At 33.0% G+C, this 20,391-nt stretch overlaps 1 protein-coding gene across 1 annotated transcript in view; it reads left to right on the plus strand.

Annotated features, from left to right (window-relative positions):
- Nucleotides 1–1,995: 1,995 nt before the first annotated feature.
- The window catches only part of LOC115625920 (dual specificity tyrosine-phosphorylation-regulated kinase 2), a 97,649-nt gene continuing 79,253 nt past the window's right edge, over nucleotides 1,996–20,391 (plus strand). Inside the window, exons 1-2 of the mRNA XM_030521154.1 lie at nucleotides 1,996–2,505; nucleotides 11,191–11,195. The gene's annotated coding sequence lies outside the window, so the exon portion shown is untranslated. The remainder of the gene's footprint in view (nucleotides 2,506–11,190; nucleotides 11,196–20,391) is intronic.

Raw genomic sequence — 20,391 nt, forward strand, 5'->3', positions numbered from 1 at the left:
ATTGTTGTCCGCATGTTGTAATTGATAAGCAATTCGTTATTGTTATTCAAGCTCTTGATAAGAAGGAGGGTTTCTTAACTGCTAGATTGTTTTGTTCCGCTCGTTAATTATTGTGAAGTATTGAAAATGGATTTCCACAATCAGAGCCAGACGTGTAACCCGGAAAATATTTATCAATCATTAATCAATTTATTACCTTATCTAATAATCGGTCAGGGATAAAGCCATCCATTTATTGTTATCTTGCGAAATTGTTGCTTCACTCTGTTTAAACAGTCTTAACCTCTGCTTGATAGCAATTTTAGTTTTTCCATCATTTATTTGAACAATTATCATGTGGAATGGGCTGGGGGGAGATAATCAGCAGTTTTGTGCCGACACTTTATAAGTCAACACTGTTATTTAACAGTGCACTGTTAAAGTTACCACATGCGGCGCTGTTAAAATTGCTTCAGCCATGAGAGTTGAGCGTGTTTTTCTTTGGCTTTTCTCTCTCTTGTTTGTCATTGTTTGCTTTTGTGTTTTGACGCTCCAGCCGCAGCTACTGACAAGTGAGAGAGCGCATGGCAGCGCAAAAAACTAAAGCACGTGTGAAAGAGAAATGTTTTGCATTTGTTTTTGGAGCTAAAGCTAATCAAGGTGGCGCTTGAAGTGCTGCCAGACTGTTGAAGGGCAGACTGATCAATTAAAGTAGTTAGTCTAATATGTCACCGCCTCGAGGGTAAAAATGAATGCCAATTTTAATGTATACACACTTATGTATGTTTGTGTTTCAATTGGAATCGGACATGCGGGCCCATTTCTAATGATCATTACGCATGTTTGAAGTGTTTCATATTACTTTGAGGTAATTTAATGAGGGTGGCTTTCAATGCACCACCACCACCGCCAGAGCTGTTGCATGCAACATGATTGATCTGGATTGTAATGTATTTTTAATGTGGTGTTTTGTTATGGTTTGTTTACACATACTATAAATACATCGGTTTATGATGTTATGCATTTTAAGGGTGCATTTTGTGCTTAACATTGGCTTACTTTTATTGTACAATTAATAATATGAATGAATGTTCCCATATATGAACTGGACACATTAATCAAATTTACAATCAACTTTGGTTGTGATGCAATTAAAGCAATGCCCACTTTACTAACGGGAAATTGTTCATTTTTTCGAATAACTAACTAACTAACAACTTTAATCAATGGAGAAAAGTTTCTGATTATTCAAAAAAACATAAATAGAGAAATACAAAATCAATATAATTAATTAATGATTATGGTTAACAATACAACAGTCTTTTCGTTTTCGACAAATACTCGTATAGTAGAGTATGTATTATGTAGTCGTCAAATAAAATTTAAAAAATTAAATAATATTATATAAATATATATTTTAAATGTATACGAGTATTTAAAGTTCGCGACTAGTTTGCAAAGCTATGCTAATTTAACCATCGATAATTGGCAATTAGGGCTTTGGCAGACTCAAAAACTAAATGAAACTACATTCAAGACTGCCTTTTAAATTGACTTGACTAAAGATACGCATATCACTTACTCTCCCCCAATACTTGCTTCTGTCTGCCTATTCGCTCTCAGTCGATTATGTTAGTTGCCAGATTCTGTGCTCGCACTGTGTTTGTGCCTGTTCTTGTTGCTATTGCTGCGTTTTACTTTGTGCGTTTTGCCGTCACTCTCAGAGCATGTTGCTCTCAACTTTTATCGGCGACGCTCTCAATTGTGTTTACTGCGTGTATGCGTTGTTGTTGCTGTTGCCTTTGCTTGAGCTGTACTTTCCGCTGTTGTTGTTGCTGCCGTACTGTTTTTACTTTCTGGTTTTCTTTGCATGCAGCTGCTTATGCGCGAACGTATAGACTCCGGCCTGCGCTATTGTGCCATTCAAATTTCAGTTCAGTTCAGAAAATTTGTTCGCGCTGAGCGGTTGTGGGAGCGGAGTTCGTTTTTATATAGAATTTCCTTTTAAATTGTCAAAGGTTTTTTGTTTGTTCGTTGATTGTTGATTTCAATTGTGAAAAGCAGCAGCAGCAGCGAAGTGCAAGCGCCGCTGTGTTCTTTTCAAAATCGGGTCTTCGACTGCGCGACACACCACAAAAATACAGCAAAAAGTTTAAAGTGAAATTTCTAAAATATAAAAAAATAACGAAAAAATATTACGGTAAAATAAAAGCAACACGACGACGCGCTAACAATTTTTTGAATGAAAAAAGAAAATAATAATAAAACGTTGGAAGAGCAGTAGAAAGCAATAATTTGAATTAAATATAATTTAATTAAATCTAATAATCAACAAATATAAAAATATTGTATTGCAAATAGTTACTAAACGTGATTAACAACAAATTGTGTGCAACGTGAGATTTGTGTACTAAACGCCAAATTATTTATTGCAAAATAATGCACGCATAAACAAAACCGTCTGTAAGCAAGCAGCAGTCACAAAAACTACTAATAAATCAATTTATTAGCAGAATTCATAAAAAGGTACGAACGGAGTTTAATTTCTTTTTAATTTTTTACGATTAAGCGCTTGTCATAAAGGTATACACACAAGCCTAAAAATTGAGTCTGGTCTGTGTTGATTCTGCCTGCAGCATCCACCAACAATAATAACAACAAAAACAACAACAAAGCGTTTGGTACTCCCAAAGCGAAGTTTGCCTGCTATTGCTGTTGTTGTTGTTGTTGCTCTTATTTTTGTTTATGAACTGAGAGCGCGGCGAGAGAGTTCTGCATAGTTAACAGACTCGTTACAAGGGGAGTTGTGCAGCAGCCAACAACAATTTCTGTATATTTCTGTGTGCATGCGTATGTGTGTGTGTGTGAAGTGTGGGCAGGAAAAGTATAAAAGTCCTTTTCAAATGCGACTGAGTGCATATAACAAAGGTATAAGATGCATTTTCGTCAAGTACAGCATATTATATACATTGGAGGGCCTTTGATAAGAATACATATGTATGTTCATATAAATAAATATATCAAATAAAATTTCACATATGTATATGCATGGTAGCTTGAAAATGAAAAATAAATACAACTTTTGAGTTTGGCTTTTAATCTGAATTATTTCATTTTAGAAGTGTTTAGTGGGCCTAATTGTTCATACATTGAAATACATAAGTATTTAATAAAGCTAGAATACCCAACATATTGAACCCTTATCAAAAGAGTGATTTATTAGATTCAAATATATTTTTTGATTTTTATGGTGAAGTTACAACTATTAGATTTCAAGGAAATCGACGAATAATCATCCAATCTTTTAAAATCGCCTTTTTCAAGTTTGAAGAGAATGCTTTGAAAAGTTCTTTATTGGAGAGATTTTTTGAAAAGGATTGTTTATCTTTTATGCAAAATAAAATGATCAGAAAGAGAACTTATTTGTGTTTTCCAACTAGATTTATGGTATTCAATAGCTTTTTAAAACATTCCATATAATATTTGCTTCGAGGATTCAGTCCAATGAAAAATAATGAGTAAATCGATACACATAATTTTTATATGAGCTAAATTTTATGATATTAGTTCTATACTAATCGTAAATTGCATTAAAAAACTATGGCCGTAAAAAGCTAATGTTGGTTGACCTATGAAGCAAAGAAATTTCCAAGAACAGAACGCCAAATGTAGAGCAAATAATTTCCATTCAAGATTATGTATCTGAAATTGTTTTAGTTGATATATTGTGACTAGTACATTAATTTATAAGAAATCTTCTAGGAATTAATAAACAAATAAATTAATTAATTAATTCGATTTGGACTGGAGTTTACAAATGCAGTAACAAGTATTAAACGACTTATTAATAACTTCATAAATGTATACAAACTGTCTGCAATTATCTTCTGACTTCATTTTATTTTCGAATTTTGTTCAACATATTTTTGCAGTGTCTTTAAAGCAAGCTCTAAATATTTATAAAGGTTCAAACGATTTAAGAAACAAAATGTGTATCTCTGCCACATTTTTAAATAAAACAAAACTCGAAAGGCATACAACAAAAAAAGATCCAAATAAAAAACAGCTGATTATAAACAATTTGAAATTTCTCTGCGTTCGCACACGGCCGGGTACAATGACTCTTTCAGTAAATACGCTTCTGTGTATTGTTGCGAGGCGCTTTTAATTACGTATATTATATTGCACGATTGTATAAATGTACATATTATATCACACCTTAGAACAAATTGATGTTGTATATAAATCGAAGCGGCTATACGAGCAAATTTGTTTGTAAACAAATTATTAAGAGAAATAAAATGCTGTTGATAGCACTGGCGCCTAATAATCTAAACAGAATGCGGCAGATAAGGTATAAACATATAATATTGAAAAGTATTTTGCAAAACTTGTGATTAGAATGAAACGTTGAATGAAATGGCAAAATTTGTCCTCCTGACTGCCTGAGTTGAGTTCGTGGGGGGCATAAAAAACCGAACAGCTACTAGTTCTCAGAGATTAAGGAAGCCATAGGTCTATGAAGTGGGAAAGATTATATTGATGAAGCTATAACAAAACAGCAGAAAAGTAATTTTAAACATTTTCACACAAATACACAGTAATGTCATTGCCCTGTAAAGAATTTCAAACACTTGTAGTCTTCAGATAAAAGCAGAGAAAGATTATTTCTATAACTGCCATTGCTCGAATAATTTTCCTTCTACAGAACGAAATAAAATCTTTACGTTAAAATGTAAAATTAAAGACGATGATTTATGAATTTTTCTTCTAGACACCTTTTGACCTTTAGATTAAAAGAAAACGTTTATATTTAAAAGGAAAAATTACAGTCTTATAGTAGAGGTGGGAGTCGAAAATGAACAAATTAAGAAAAATCGCCAAGACTATAATCGATGCCTCTATATATGTATGCAGTATCTGGAAATTTGCCATCACTGCATAGTGTTTTCATAAATAGTGCAATGTTTTCAAAATGGATTTTTCACATACAATTTTAAGTTAAAAACATATAAAATATACATTTAAAACAGTTTGTTTTGAAATTCATTTGATTACTTTTCTTCAACTTTGTGTTAAATAAAATTTATTAAGCTCTTGTTGGTGCTTTTGTTCTTCAGCTACCTGAAAAGTTAAACTAATTGTTATTTTAACAAAACTAATTAAACATTTCCCGATGGTGTACATTTCTTACATCTTACTTTGTTGTTGTATTGAATTATAGCTTGTTATAGTTTATTTATAGTTTTCGTAAGTTTTCTTAAAGTTATGAACTGCCTGGTGGCGCTGCATATGTCATAGCGATATTAGAAATACCGATGAATATAGTATAGCAAAAATCGAAAATTCCAATAAAAATCAAAACATAGAAGAAAAAATCTAGATTAAATCAAAAACAATTGCATATTTATGTTACTTTTACACAACTAATTGCCACAAAGATTCAGCAAACTATATTGTTTTCATTTCATTGCATTCTAATTTTAATTAAAAGGAAACAAAATTCAATGCCAATAGAATTTCCTGGAAATTCATCTTTTTGGCTTACCTGCAACATTAATAAGGAAAAGCCAACAATTTGGCTGAATCATTTGTATAAGCTGCTTTGTTGCTGTTGTTGTTATTGTCCTTTTAATTTAGCTTTGAGTATATCAGCAAAGTTTCCTCGACGTCAACATATTTAAAGAACAATCAATAAAGGGAGAGCAATCAAGCGAGAGAAACAGAATAAAGACGTGAGCAAAAACAAAATAAAAAAGCGAACTAAACCGAAAACCAATTTCTGGCATAGTTTTTTAATGAGCAGCCCCAGCAGCCGCAGCAGCAGCGGCAACAAAGTGGTCTAGTCTAGGAAATGGCTAATGAAGATTAAAATCAGCTAGCATGAGCATAGATAAAAAAAATAAATATGTATATAAAAGTGAAGAGAGCTGTGAGTTCGAACGAGAAAATCGATAAGAAAAAAAAAACCAGCAGCATGCCGAAAACTAAAACAAAGCACAAAACCAACTCTTGTTACTTGAGATACACACACACACACACACAGATACAAATACTGATGGAAAGATATGGCAGAGTAGCTGCAGAAAATATTTGCATCGTTGGCAGTGAAACTTTTATTCTACATTTGTTTCTCTGATTGGTATACCCTCGGGGCTTGCCAATCAATGCGAATTTTGCATTTGTTTACGGTTTATGCTTATTTGTTAATTTCGTTTGTTTTTATTTGTATTGTGCGCTCAGCTTTCCATTTCTCTTAATTTTTCTGAGAATCAAGAAAGTACTTTTAAAATTGTGTTTCAATTTAAAGAAATTGCAATTTTCAAATTTAAATAAATGATATTTTTAGCTGCATACTTTTGAAACATTTTTCTATCAGTTTTATCTATACAATTGCAAGATTTAAAACAAACTTCATCTGCCTAGAAGACAGAAGAATGTTCATGAAAAGTTTATTGTCTCTAAGCTTAGTTTGGGTTTGGTAGATTTCTTATCCCATTTTTCCCCTTTGATTATCCTTTGTTTTTATTGGTCCTTCATGGATGAAGTTTCCAATGAACTTAGCTGGTTTTTTTTTATAATACCGCCTAGGAAAGATTGCGTATGACAGTAAACCTGAGTCTGTTAAGAGCTTCACTTATATCTGCTCCTTCTGCAGAAGTCTTAGAAGTTCTTTAAAAAAAGTCTTAAAAAGTCTCGTTAAGAGATCCATTAAATTCAGTAATGATTCCAGAGTTCGAATCGAGTGCCTAAGCGCTGATTTGCTGTCAGCACGAATCGATCTCCTACCTACAAGGATATGCAATAGGTGTTGTGAGGCCTCCTGCGTCGCTGCAAATTCCATTTAATAAACACTATAATATTGCGGAAGTATTAACACCTTAAAAGTAAACTAATTAAGACCTTCTGATGACGATGTCAGCTAAGTTACTTTGAGAAACTAAACAAAACGCTCGATAAAATCAGCTTTTAAGATGCTGGAGAATTTGTCAGAAGATTCCTTTGAATTTCAAAAGATCAAAGTTTCAGATAAATAAAAAGGAGCTTACTACGAGAATGAGAGAGGAAGAGAGAGAGATAGAGAGAAGGTGCACGATTGGATAAATAAAGTTATTGAAGCTGATTTTATTATTTAAAGAATGTCTCCATTGTGTCACACAAAAAAGAACCACAAAAAGCTCTTGATTTGTAATTTGTAGCTAATCCTAATATAAAACGAATGCCATTGTCAAATGAGTTTCTCATCATTTTTGCATTTCTTCGAGATAAAACAAACTTAATATGTTGTATTTACACACAACGCACACACTTGGCAGCTGTGCAATTTAATATTAATAAACATTTGCATAATACAAGTGAAGAAAATGACTTTGAAATTCCTTAGGCTGGAATGAAACATGAAATGTGTGTTGCCTGTTCAGAAATTCAAATGAAAATTGTGGCCCTCATAGTGGCACAATTAGCATGCCCTAAGGTGTAGTTGCTTTCTTGATTCTTACTTGATGCCCACGCACTTTTCTCTATTTGCATAGTTTATGCCTCGGGACGCTCTCTCGCAACTGAAGCATCATAAAAAGCGTAACCCAGTTCATTATATGCTCAGAAAAGTTCAGCTTCTTCTAAAAACTATTTTGTTCTTCATAAGTATTTGTATTTATTTATTTGTTAAGTGTTTCCCAAAAAGTGTTTGTATCTGAATGAAGAGAAAAAGTTGAGGAACTTTTTAACCAGCGGGCTTGCGTCCACTCATATACACATATATCTATATATTTTAGCTCTTGGTAGAGCTGCGCGTGTCCAAATAAGCACCAAAGAGCCGTTAACTGGCTCCCAGGGGCGCAATAAAAATTTGCATATGCAAAAAAAGCAACAACTAAAAAAAAAACAAAAAAAAAATGCATACCACTACTATAAATTTTCGCAATGTGCGGGTCTAGAAGACAACAATAGAGTAGACCAATGGCTCTCTCGTTAATGGCTTCTGCGTGAATAGCCGGGAAATATAAAGACTATGAACTTTAAACTTCTCTTCTATGTAGGTCAGAAAAGATGTTTCAACATCAATTTGGATGATATGTACATATAACTAGAGCTCTGCACAAATGCTAAGAAAGTTGTTAAACCAGCGCTGCTTGAAGATAGATGGCTTATCGATAAGTTTATCGACGACTGATAAGCTTATTCGGTCTACAATCTTCTCAATATTAATCTAAGTGCCTATTCTTGCAATTGTGATTCCAAATCTTCAAATTTTGATAACATATATATGTTATATATTTGTTATATATATTTCTCATTTAATTTACAAAAAAATCAACTGAATAAATGACTTATTTTCTTAGAGAATTATGAACTGATTTACTGATTTTCTCGCTAGTTCTGCATTTAAATGTTAATAGGATTGTGAAATCCCTTCCAATTATTTAACTGAATTGACATTTCAACTGAGCCTTGTTTTGATTCTGCTTTGCAATTCCGATTCCGAATGGTAAAATTTTTACAAATTGTTTAGAGATTATTGCATCTTTTGGTTACATATATTTGTCGATAATAAATGTTAGTTATTTCTCATTTAATTTACGTAGAATTTAGTATTTTTACAGTGACTACAAATAATTATTTAATAAATTTAGTATTAATAAATACTTGTTTTTTTTATTTGCGAACAGATTTTCTACTACCGCTAGGCCTGCATTTAATTGTTAATAAGATTTGGAAATTATTTCCAATTATTTCTCTCTTGTCATATCAGAACCGCATTTTTCAACTTATTCCCATAATCCCCCATTCGAGCACTAATTGTATAATGACATGCATGTCATTGACAACAAAAAAAAAAAACACAAACCTTGTAAAAAATTGTACTTGTACACAAGTGGCAAAGTCCTTAACTTTGCAATAAAAGATATATGTATACAGAATTGATATGAGGCGTTTAGATAACAAACATGTATTAACGTGAAAGTCGCCTTATCAGTCAGTCCTATTGGCAACCAAGGAAACTGTAGTGTTTCTGCTGATAAGGGGCACGTGGAAATTTAGCAAGGCAGCGAAATCACTTAGTTGTTACGTCACAGATTGACAAAGATTCAAATGAATAAATATTATCAATGGCATGACACACAAAAACATTGAATAATAATGGCGCCAAAGTGTTGGGAAAGCACCGCAGAGCCAGAAATGCCGCTAAACGGGTTAATATTTTTACCAAATAAGATGACAAATTTATAATTCAAGCGAAACAGCGGATGAATCTTACAGATTCGAGCTGCGCGAAACAGGTGTAGCTGCACCCGCGAAATACGCGTACACGGCTTCCTATTCATAATTAAATATAAACATAAATTCACAGCTGATTGATACGCAAATTACTAGACGGCGCTTTGGAGCTGGGCGGTATGTGTGGGTTGGTTGGGGGAGGGGGTCGACCTGCCGGGCTTTGTTTTTTTTTTGTGCTCTTTTTTTTGCTGCTCGCAAACACAATCAAAATAATAATCAGTTGCCAAGCGACATTGAGAAATTTATAGCGAGTTGGGCCGCTATGAGAAACTCTCAAGCAATCTAAGAGAGATTTTTTGTTTTGTTTCGTTTTCTTTTCAACAGTATTGTTAATTTTAGAATGGAAAGGCTACGATATACTACTACCACAGTCCGAGTGCTGTCCATGTGCGTCACAGCTGCTGGCAGTGCTTAGACTGATAAGTTCGTGCTCACATAAATAAGTAGACATATTGACGTATAAACATATACTATTTGCATTTGTTTCTACGTACAGGTGTGTGTTTACATTTGCCTGGCAGTAGTTGTAGGGTTTCTTGATCTAACTCAAGCAGAATATGAGCTGATATATCGAGTAGTAAGTAGTATTTGTATTGGCGGAAGTGTAATTGTCATTAGATATTATCGCCATAGACCTTGTTAGGCCACAGATATGGTAGACGCACATTTAACTTATCAGTTCAGATAAGAAGTGGCAAAAAAATGCAAAATGTTTTGAAAGAAATATACAAGTAGAAGGCATGTTTAATTAAAGCTAATGAGAACTAACACATTCTATAGTTTATGTATATTGATTAGATTAGCAAACTGATATCACTAATTTACATACGAGTGAGCATTTGAACAAGTTTGTTTAGATAAATGATCCCGATATGGAAGAGTTCTCAACCACTAAACTCTGCATGTTATTTTAATGAACAACATTTCAATGTAGGGAGAAGTTTCGTTAATTGCTCGGCTGTTGTTTAGGATGAAACGTGTGGACCGACAGCAATTAAGTAGATATGTAGATATACAAATTGAGAGAGATATAAATCTGTTCGCGTTGATAGCCGACATTTATTAATCGCATTAACTAATTTGCAATTGTTTCCAATTCTTTAAAATGTACTTTTGTAGAAATTGCTTGAATTTATGAAATGCCTAAAGAGTGAAAGTAATTAAATTAAAGTATATATATTCTGGATCAGGATGAGTAGATATAGATATAAGAGATGAAGAACAAGCTCAAAGCTCTGGGATGAGAACAAAAGAAAAGCAGTGTCAAGCAGTTTTCATGCTTTGTCCACTGCTTGCTGCTCTTTTAATTAATCTTAACCCTTTGGGGGCTATTGAGACAATACGTGCCAGAAAACTGCAATTTGGCTTAAATATTAATTATTATACATTTATTTATTATAAAGAATTAAAGCGAGTTATTGATAATTTAGTATTATTTCTGAAAGAGACATGTAACTGGTTGCAAAAGTAATATTTTTACAATAATTCTTTGAAATACAATTATAAACTAAATTTCAAAATATCTCAATAACTTAGCCTATCCTAACATTGTTCTTTGGGGTAGTATTTATCTATATAATATAATCTGTCCCAAGCAGAACCACGTCTCTTTTAACCCTTTCTTTCATTTTATACAAACATTTTTAGATGAATTCCCCAGTTTTCTAAAAAAAAAACTGGTGCCTTATAAAATATTTCAAAATAAAGATATTTTATGCATTTAAAAATATTTAAATTGTAAATTTGTTCTATTTAATTTATTTTCAAAGCATTTCGTTTCTCTCAAATGAACTTATTTTTGATTAAGCAAGCAAATAATTGCTTATGAACGTAAACAGTGTGGTATTTCCTATTGTACTTTAATCTTACGATTAGTTGGAAACTAATCATGCAAGTATATTAATGATTTCATTTATATTTTTCTATTTGCAGTTTCGGTGAGTCAATATCTTTAGATCGCAATATTATTCGAACTGTTGGTTAAGGCGTTTAACTACAAATGGTATGTACTTTGTAGTTGAGTTCCATTATAAATAATTGGAAGATTGGAAAAGTACATTAACTACTTTTCCAATTGTTGCTAGTTCTATATCCTCACTACAAAATATAATTTCAATTTTCACGCTGACCCTTCATTCATGACAAGCTCTTGTGTTGAAACTTGACACCTTCAATTGAAATTGATTAGCCTATATTATAGTAGATTGAAAAAATTATTTAATTACAAAAGCAAATTGACACACAAAGAGAATACTTGGCATAAAAAGTTAAAACATAACATAATTAAATCAATCTCAATGCTAAACACAAAGACCCAGGCCTGATTTTTCCATGCTGCTAATGAAAGACAACGCAGCGGTTTCGTAACGCCCACACATCTTTATGGCTCAATGTAAACCGCTCGGAAACAATAGACAACAATCAGCTGCCAGATGATATGATAGCTGTGTCTCTGCTCTGCTCATGATCAGAGCAGCAGTCCACTCGTCAATGATGACGTTTGTCAAAATATCAAAGAGAGCTTGTCGGGGGGAGGGGGGGACTGTCAAAAAATCAAAAATTTGCCAATAGTGCGCCATGTGTTTCGCCTTTGCTTTGGCAGGCGACCTTCAAAACGGTTCAAAGCTACATTTTTTGTGGGTGGCTGGCTTTCATGTTTGTACTCGTACTTCCACATCGTTGTCAAGTGCATGCATTGGTGGGCAGTGTTTGTGCCGTTTCTTAAATTCACAATTTCAAGGTCACAACATTGTGGAAAACTACCCGCACTACAAACATAATGAAATAATGAAAATGGAATAATGAAAACAGTTATCATTGAACTCGCTAGATATGCTCCGATACATACATGCAGGTGCTTGCTATTTCATTGCCGCTTGCCAAAACCATTGGATACTCAAATTTTCATCCATTCAACATTTAATAACTGTCGCAATTCGATAACACATTCGATATATGCATTGGCCTAATTCATAAACTGACTATTAAAATATATTAATATTATTACTTATGTCTTGTTTGATATAATTAAATGCATATTATTAAATTATTTATATGAAATAAAAAATTGATTTCAAATGCATATCTTGTATTTAATTGAAATTCTAAAAAATCAAGCACTCCATATATACAATTACCATTCTCGACTATCACAGTCAATATTTTACTGTCAATTTAGAATTTGCAATCGATTGTAGTTATTTATTTATTACTTAATATTATTCTATTCATAATTTACAATGATCTTAATTAATACTTGCATGCTGTATAGTATTCGATTTTAAGATTCTTTAATCTACAGGAACTCTAAAATATTGTCGAGCACTCCATATATTCTAATACCATTATCGATATCACTCGAATACTTAGCATTTGGTTGGTCTAATATGATAGCTACATGGGTCTAGTTGCTAAATTGATGTATTATGTTTGATTGTAATACTTAAATATCAAACTTTTTTTAATAGAAGCACTCCGAATATTTGAATTAATATTCAATATTCATTCTCAATTACCACACTTAATATTTTATAGGCACTTTATTACTCTGTAGTGCATTGGAAAGTATTTCTTTGTATTATTCGCTTATTCAATTACCACACATACTATATGAATCATAATATTCGATTATCGATAGATTAATAGTACTTAAATGTAGTGATATCGATATGGGAATGTATATCTTCGTATTATTCGCTTATTCAATTACCACCCATAGTATTCGAATCCTAATATTCGATTATCGATAGATTAATAGTACATACTTAAATGTAGTGATATTAAAAAGCGAAATTTAAGTAAATACGAAATTCAATGTAGGGATGTGTAACGAAAGGAAAGGAAAGTTTCAATACCGATAACAGGAAAAACATCAAATAAATATATACAAGTAGTTTTTTAAATTAAATTTCGCTTTTAAAAACCGTTATAATATCGATATTGCCGTATTTTAATGTAACCCTATTTGAATGGCACTTTAATCACTCGCTGAATTAGCGTTTGTAGTCGTCTGTTTTGTCTAACTTGATGTATCGCTTACTGCACACTATATTCGAATGTCCCTGCTTTGTTATCGGTTGCAAAAGCGTTTTTGTTACTCGCTCTAAACACGTTTGTCGCATTTGCTTTTGTTGGTTGTTATACTCGTATGTATGTACTTGTTTTTTAATTGTCATTAAGACCTTTGGCAGTCTTTTGTAATTGAAGCCACGCGTGGCAGTCATTCAATATCTCGTTCCAAGTTTAGCATCAAGCAACAAATTGAAATTTTCCTTTGTCGTTGCTAAAAAATTTGGGTCTTGGTCGGCGGCGTCGGCACGCTCTTGGCTTCTTTCAGCAGCGGCCGTCCCACCTGCAAATCCATCAGATACACGCATGAGGGCGTACACTGATGAGTAACTAAAAATATGAAACTCGCACTACTTGTACAACAATTTCAATTTTCAAATTATGTTTATAGCGTTGTGGTCGCTGCGTTCTAAAACTATTTAGGTATGTTTTCGTCTCGTTTCGTATAATTTTTTTCCTGCCTGTAGGTAGTAACTAGGTCAAGTCTAAATAGCTATCGAATGTTTGTTTGTTGTCGGCCAGTCGGCATGGCTGCATTAAAAAAGTGAAATCGCCTGCTTAAAAGCTGTAATTAAATTTTAATCATCGCCATCGTTGTTGTTGTATTTAAGCATTTTACAAAACTTCCATGTAGCCACAGCGACAGCTGCTTGCTGCCTGCTATTGCTATTGCTGCTGATTCATGTCTGTCTGTTTCTCTAATTATCACTTACACTTTTGCCCCAAGAATCTTGGCACATGACTGCCTGACTGGCAGACTTTGGAGATTAGCATGATGGGGAGGATTGCGGCGTCTGTGTCTCCTCTTGTAATTAGTCGTCTATTTAATTTATTTGCATATAAATATATTTATGTATACACAGTTCTGCTTCGTAATAGAGTCTTTCCTCTGGGTTTAATTAAGACAAGTTTACACCTTGCCGGCTTTGACACCAGACTGGAATATTGATTACTTCGCTAATCACACCTTCGGCACAAAAACGAAAACTAATTGGCTCACGTCATGAGTACTGATTGGTATTCGCAACTTTCTGTCATTATTTAAAACACAGTAAGAATTAAAATAGTTCTTGCACAGAAAGGGTGCTCAAAACTTTCCAATAATTCCAGAATATTCTAATTTATTCATAAGAAAAAGATTAAAAGTAAGTTAAAAAGCTTTATGTAGTCATGGAGTAAAACAATGTATTTAAAACAGAATTAAAATAGTTAGTTAGTTAGTTTTAGTACAACAAAATTTTAATTAAAGTATCTTGATATTTCTTCCGCATGTTCCATAATTTTTTTTAATTCTTTATTTCTTTATTTTTGTTGGAAGTCAGTAAGGATTTTAAGGATTTTAAACAAAATTTTTTTTAAATTATCTAAAAACAAGATAGAACGCTAGAATATTGTAATTTATTTACTACAAAATAGTTTAAAAGTTAGTTGAAACGCTTTTAGTTACAGAGTGAGCAATTTATTTAATAACATTTGAAATATTTGAATTTCCAATATTTTCTTTAATTTGAAACTTAAATTTTCAAATTGAAGAATTAAAATAGTTTTCAGTACTCGAAACATAAAAAGAATTCTAGAATATTGTAATTTATTTACCACAAAATAGTTTAAAAGTTTTAAGGCTTTTTTTAGTTATAGGGTGAGGATTTAATTTAATAACAACATTTAAAATATTGTAATTTCTAATATTTGCTTTTATTTCTCAATATATTTTAATTTTCATATTACAGATTTTAAATGAATTTATAAAAAAAACACTTCCTGCTCTAATAACACTACAAATCCCTTAATTAACAAACTGGTATCTTCTAAATAGAAAGGCCAACTCTCTTTTAAATAAAAGCAAAAGCCATTAGTTATAATCTTTAATTTATTTCATCTTTAAGGCTGCATGGATTACCTTTTAAGGCAATTGAAATCTTTCAGCATACACTCGACTAATTGCTATTATCTAAGATTTTAATTAAAGCCCACACGAATGCCTAATGTTGTGTGAAAAGTATTAAGTGCATCTAATATACATGATTTTCATGCATAAGAATATTAACAAATTAGCAAATGTGCAGTGTCAGATCAGAGTGAGACAATGATTACATAATATTACGTATACGGCACAATTATTGAGACTGTCTTGGGCGCGTGCTGCCCACCAACAAATACTACGAAACGCCCAATTGAGTTTGTCGTCGTCATCGCAGTTGTTGTTGCTGTTGCTAATTCCCAAGACCTGTTGTGCCCAAAAATTGCAAGAGTATGAGAGAGAAAAATGAAACTGCTACCTGCCATTTAAAAATGCATATTTCTACGAGACTTTCGTGGGTTGTCAGACAATGCGGCAATGCTTCGACTTGATTTCGAATGGGTGGCAATACTTCAAGATTTTTTAATCATTGATTAAGGTCTTTAAGCACATTTAAGCAAAATGTGTATACTCTGCAACAAGCTGTTCGTCTGTCCGAAAGATGTGAAAGCTAAGGACATATTTTTGATGCAGCCCTGGCAAAGACATACTCTTTTGAATCATTTATATTAACTGGACATGTTTTTAATGCTCTGCACACGCTTGATTACTCATTTATTTTGTGGAGGCAACTCCAAACTTCGAAAAGTAACGAGAAACAAAAAGAGAAAAAGCCTACCCAGCTGTGACTCAGCAGTCGAGTTGATTACTGGACTTGACTGCCGACCATATTGTGCAATTAGAGAGTGGGTGCAGAGCCAAAGAAATGCCACTGACGAGTCGATTGTGGACCAAATGGGCCATGTCTGACAGCATTTCATTACATTTATTAATTCATTTAAGTTTTTTCGTTGATTTCTTCTGCTGATTGCAAGTGAAATTGAATGAAATTAACTTTAATGAAGTCGTGATGTGCCTGATGTAATTAAAGAAAGTCTTGTAGCACACACATGACCATATTTTAGGTATAATTAGCATGCAGACTTCATATCAGAAATGATCAAATAAAGAGCGGGAGAATAAAGTTAATAAGCACAACTTTTTCTACAGCAATGTATGAAGATTTCTAAAAGGTCTTGAAAACCTGCTTCTGGAAAAGTATTCTTTTGGAATGACAGGCAAATGAAAAACTAGTAAACGAAAAAAAATTATTTATTTAAATTGCAAATATTTGTATATATTTAAAAAAAAACCTAAATAGTAAACAATATTTTAAAAAATAATTAAATAAAGAGCAGGAGAATTAGGTTATTTAACTTAAATTTTTGTACAGCAATTCCTGAAGTTTTCTAAAAAGCCTTGAAAAAAATAATCTTTTTGATTTGGTGAAATGTGAATGATGTGATGATGTGAAAAACTTGTGAGCGAATAAAATAGTTATTTATTTAAATTTATATATATTTAAAAGTTCCTTAAATAGTCAACAAATGATTCGAAAATGATGAAATAGAGATATATTTATAAATTCCTTAAATAGTCAACCAATATTTCGAAAATAATGAGATAAAGAACTGAAGAGTAAAGGTATTTAGCAAAACTCTTTGTACAGCAACGAGTTAAGTTTTCTAAAAGGAAGAAAATGTTCATTCTAGAAAAGTATTCCATTCGATTCGATGCGAAAAATATTAGTTTTTTATTTACATTTCATATACTCGTATTTATATAAATTGCAACAAATATAGACTATTTTCATAATAGCAATGTCAAAAGAAATTACTTGAAAAGTCAACAAAAATGATTCAATAAAGAGAAGATTATATTTCTACAGCAATTCATTAAGTTTTCTAAAAGTTCTTGAAAAGGAATTGTTTTTATTTTTCAGAAATTTAACATTTCCGCGACAATGTAAAAAGCCTTATAGCAAATTATTATCCTGTTTACAGCTGCTTTCCATGAAAAATTATTTATTTATTTACATTGCAAATATTTATATATATTCCAACATATCATTGATGATTTTCATGATAGCAATGCCATTAAAAATAGCTTGAAAAGTCAACAAACTCTTTAGTGTTCCGCAAATCAAAACAGAAGGCAACCAACCAAAACAAATCTAAACACATGCATATACGAATACAGAACCTATCTACGAGTATATATGTAAGTGGGGAAATGCAGTGAGGCATGGCACACTAATGTAAAATAGTTTAAAAAAAAAATTGGAATAAAAATTCTGAAACTAGAATAACTAGCAAAAAGAGTACAGCAATAAAAAAAAAAGAAGCTGCCACTGTTGCTAATGCCCCTCAGACGACTTTCAACAAAGCGCCTATGCCTATGAACCCTGCAACCGGTTTTCGACTATACTAATGAAAACAGCAATAACAACAACAGCAACAATATAGTATACTGGTAACAGAGGCAACCACAACAGCAGGTAAAAAGCAAAGTACGAGCTGAAATAGCAAAAAAGTTAAGTGCTCATAAACCAAACAAGAGCCCAAAGCTTCAAACCAAAAAGGGCAACCAAGTACAGATAGAAAAATCAAGTTTTTTGCTGCTTAGAAGCGCACTTGGTAGCTTGCTTGCAGGCAGGTAGGTGCACTCCAGAGTAGTCTGAGCAAGGAGCAGGAAATGGCTGGAACCAGACAATCAAGCCAGCCAGCCATCCAGCCAGCCAGCCAACAAGCGTATGCCACTAAGTGTTTGTAAGCCTTTTTGGTCAATGGCTTTTGTGGCGCAATGGCAAAGATCAGCCACAGCTGGGAAGGGGCGAAGGGGCGAAGGGGAAAGGGGGGAGAGAAGTCAAGTTGGGGCGACGTCGTTGTAGTCATCATTATCATCATTCATTTTTCATGGCTCAGTGCCTGCCATGCAGTTAGCTCTGATTGTTTACAGCTGCCGTCGAACGGCCCACAAGTGGTAGCCTAAAAAACAGGTTTGGTCGGTCAGTCAGAAGAGCTTCATACAGCTGTTGGCCAGATCCAGAAACTTAATATGCTTAACGCAGGATGCAAGCAGACAGAGGAAGAAGAAGCAGATAAGCAACCACAACTACACTAAAGGAGCGGGTGCGGTTTGACCTAAAATGCTGCTTCTGAAGACGACGCGTCGTCAAAACGTTAACACCGTCGCCTCGCACATGAAAATGATGAAATCTTTTGGCCTAAAGCTTTCTTAGCCTGATTCTGGTCGCGTCCCGTTGGCTGTTGACTGCTTTTTATAAGCTATTGTTTTTTTGTTGTTGTTCATGTGCCAGTTCTTTTTTTTTCGTATGCATCTCATTTTCTTGCGGTCGAAGAAGTTCTTTTATGGCGTTGAGGCTGCAAAAATATCACTTTTTAAAACGGTAAATGATATATAGTGTTGTTGGCATAATCTTTATGCATTTATCTTGTCGGGCTTTGTCAGTTTTCAGCGCATCTCTGCGTGTGTGTGTGTGTGGGTGTGTAGAAACGAGATTGTCTGCGGTTTAAAAAGTCAGATAAAAAATGACCACGACTTGCACGTATTTTTGCCAGATTTTTCAAACGCAATTAATACTTATCAGTAGTAGTAGCGTTTTTTTAAATAATAATATTACTATTTTATATTAGAATTGTTCAGAGTTGAAGCAACTCTTTCGAATATATTCGATAACTTAAATTCTTCCTTAGCAGGTGAAACTCTTTCTGTCAAAGCTTCTTCTGGCCAAAGCTGCAGGCCAATAATTAATTAACAACAAAAAAATCTCTTTAATTATATTACAATAAAGTAGTATATATAAGTAGTGGTAGCTTAATTTTCAATAATAATATTGCTATTTTGTATTAGAATTCTTCAAAGTTGAAACAACTCATGCGAATATATTTGATAACTTAAATTCTTCCTTAGAAGTCGGCAGGCAGGCCAATAATTAATTAGCAACAAAAAAAAATATCTTTAATTATATTACAATAAACGATAAATTGCATTATTTTAATGCTTTAAGTTAATCGATAAATTGTAAGCAAACAATAGATATAACGCACGAATACCCCTTGAATGCATAAATGAAAGGTTGTAATTGTTAATGAATACTTTTAAATCTATATACGACTGCGGCGAATATATATAAAAATATCGAATAGTTTTATTGATTAATGACAATCATGGCTCCAAACAAGCCTTTGCCATGACCATTATTTTATTCCCTGCATGCCACATTTACTGGCAACCTGCCTTATATGGACTTTTGACAGCCGCTAAACTTGTTCCAAGCACATGAACTTAAAAAAATAAATACCAAATTGTTGTCTTGCATATTTCCGCCGCCTTCGTCGGTCATACGTACATACATATATGTATGTATGTAGTACAGCCAGACAAGTTCTTGACATTCAAAGGCCAAGTATTAAGACGCAGCGCAGAAGTCCGGAGAGCTTACAGCAAACATTGTGGCGCAACCTTACAAATGCAAAACAGAAACAGAAGCAAACACAGCCGCCATTATGCGTCAAAACACCAAATCGAAAGTATCTATGAGTACCTACCTACCTACGTAGCGTATAGTGCATGCGTAATCGCAAAGAAATGCTGGAAGAAATGCCTCATTAAAATGCCTACAACGTTTTCAAATTATTGTTTGCTTTTCATTCAGCCTTTCAATCAGACGAGCTGTGCTGATCTGTTGCAGTCGAGTGATTCGATAAATGCAACGAGCTTACAGCAAACGAAGCGTGCCACACAACATGCAACGAGAAAAGTGTGTGTATGGGGGATGAAGGTGCGAGGGTTTTTCTTAAAGCTTACCTCGAGGGCGAAACAGACTACACTAAGAAAAATAAACAACGAAATCGAAACTAAATTATTTAAATAGAAAATGTTTTTAGGAGGAAAATATATAAATTGTGAATTAAATTTGAAATAAATATTTAAAGACTAGCATAATAACTTAAAAGTAATCAGATATTTTTCACGCTAAGATAAAGTTTATAAATTATTAAATAAAATAAATAAATAAAACTTGCCAGATTCGTATAAAACACTAAGCATTTGGAACCATTCTCTAACCATCAAGTTAAAACAACTGAACTTAGCTCTGAAACTATTTTAGTTTTAGAAATAGCTTTTATTAAGAGAAAAAAATAAAAGATTTCCAAGGAGTGAATTAAGACATTGAAGCGTCTTTCGTAACACAAGATATC

Source organism: Scaptodrosophila lebanonensis, unplaced genomic scaffold, assembly GCF_003285725.1.
Source record: "Scaptodrosophila lebanonensis strain 11010-0011.00,11010-0021.00 unplaced genomic scaffold, SlebRS2 tig00000080-arrow-pilon, whole genome shotgun sequence".
In the NCBI taxonomy this organism is placed as follows: Eukaryota; Metazoa; Arthropoda; class Insecta; order Diptera; family Drosophilidae; genus Scaptodrosophila; species Scaptodrosophila lebanonensis.